This window comes from Fulmarus glacialis, unplaced genomic scaffold, assembly GCF_000690835.1.
Source record: "Fulmarus glacialis isolate BGI_N327 unplaced genomic scaffold, ASM69083v1 scaffold25377, whole genome shotgun sequence".
NCBI lineage: Eukaryota > Metazoa > Chordata > Aves > Procellariiformes > Procellariidae > Fulmarus > Fulmarus glacialis.
In genome coordinates, this window is record NW_009222929.1 from 14657 (window position 1) to 16781 (window position 2125).

A 2125-nucleotide genomic window follows, 5' to 3' on the forward strand; every position below is an offset into this window, starting at 1 on the left:
GTTCCTGTCCCTCCGTACTCCCAGCTCACCCGCTTAGGGGAACACTGACAAGCTGCCTGACTGCCGCTTGACTGAGAGCGTGTTCGCCTACTTCAGCCCATCAGAAAGACTTTGACTGCCAAAACTGCTGCTTGAATTGAAAAACCAAACGGATTTTCTCATCTCAGTAGATTGGATCACGCCGAGATAAAACACAGAAACAGGTTCTGTAAAACTTAGTGGGATGGAGTTACCGATTTTTCAGCCCATGGTATTTGATCGCATTGTTCCTAAAGGCATACAAATGTGCAAGAGATTTGGATTACATTTCAGAGGTGAGTATGGTTGACTCCATTTTATGTAAACAAACAAAAAAAAAAAGTAACATATTGCTTTGTTGCTATAACTCAATTAAACTCCATGTCCTGCTAACTGAAGTTCTACTGCTTGCGCCAACAGGTTCCTCCTCCCCCCGCGCCACAACGTGAACAACCTGTGCCTGCCCCAGAACTGTACTAGCTTCAGTACAGCCGTACAGGATGTCAAACAGCTCAGGATTTAGCCTACGGCAATTGGCAGTTTCACTTTGAGATGCAGTTCCTACACAAGAACAATAGCGCTTCAGAATTTTTTTTTTTTTTTTTTACTAAGAATTTAGGTACCAATGCACAAATACAAGTTTTGGACATTAAAAAAAAAAAAAAAAAGAAAAAAAAAACCCACACAAAAACCCCAAACTGCTTCGCTTCATTTCAGAGTACTGTAAAAATAACATTGATTTACGTGCCTAAGCATTTACATAGTAAATATCTTAGTAAATACACAGCAGAAAACCTAGAGGCCTTGAAGAGAAACTTTTGATAAGTGAAAACTGAAGATACAGCCCAATGAAATACTACTGGAATGCTGACTGAGAACTGTCTTGATTTTGCTGACTCAATATAGAAACACCTGTATTTTCTTGAAACCACTCTTAACTCCTGTATTGGTCTACCTGCTTCTTAACAGAGGAGACCAATTGTTCTTCAGCAGCTTTATTTCTATGGTTGACTTCTTTTTTTATGCAAGTATAAAACTGGTTTGGTTTGGTTCACTATCTTGGAGCACTATATTGTTTCCATGTAACCCAACAATCCCGTAAATATATTTCTTTTAGCGATAGACTTCACCGTCTGGCAGGTTTGGGCATTATATAAACTTTGACAGGTTTGCTGAAGGGTATGGTCCCCTCTATGCCGTTTTCAGATTGCGGGAGAGCCTCCAAGCTTTCGCTCCAGGTAGATTTAGGAATTTTAGCAGATGCCTTGCTCCTGTTGGAATTGTAGGCCAGCAGCAACCGCACTTCAATCTGACACGGCTCTGCAGAGACAAAACAGAACAACCCAAACATGACTGTCACCACACAGCCAACAACCAACACTGAATGAAATCTTATCTCATGGGTGCTGGGTAAAGTGCAGAGCTGTTCTGGGCTGACCAGAATCCAATCCGGTGTTTGAAAATACAGCTTTGTCGTTACATTCAGCACAACAGAACTAAGCAGCGTTTTAGATTCACCCCCCTCTTTGTCGTCACTTAAAAAAAAGAATCTCGTGACTAACTAACAAATCGCAACTTTCAAAAGTAACTGTTAAAAGTTATCCCAACCAAATAATGTTAAAATCATAAAAGACCATAGAACTAGCAGGTCTGGCTACCTATATTTTTATGGCAGGATCAAGTAAATCCAGATGATCATAGAATCATAGAATCATTAAGGTTGGAAAAGACCTCTAAGATCATCAAGTCCAACCGTCAACCCAACACCACCATGCCCACTAAACCATGTCCCTAAGCGCCTCATCTACACGTCTTTTAATGATGCTTGATAAGACTCACAGCACGGGAGATTACTTGAAGGTTCTCTTCTGTTGGAGGTTTTTACACTGCAGGACAGCCTTTTCCCCGCTTTTACCATCTCGGCAGCTAGACAGATATTCCCAATACTATCCATAAGATGATTTCACTTTGTTCTCCTCCCAGTAGTCATAAGAAAAATGGGCTTTCAGTCTACATAGTATGACTCTGAGCAGCATGCTGGACTATAACCCCATCAAAATTTTCCTTTCTAGACTGAAAAACATGATTCCTTTAGGGTTTCCGTATG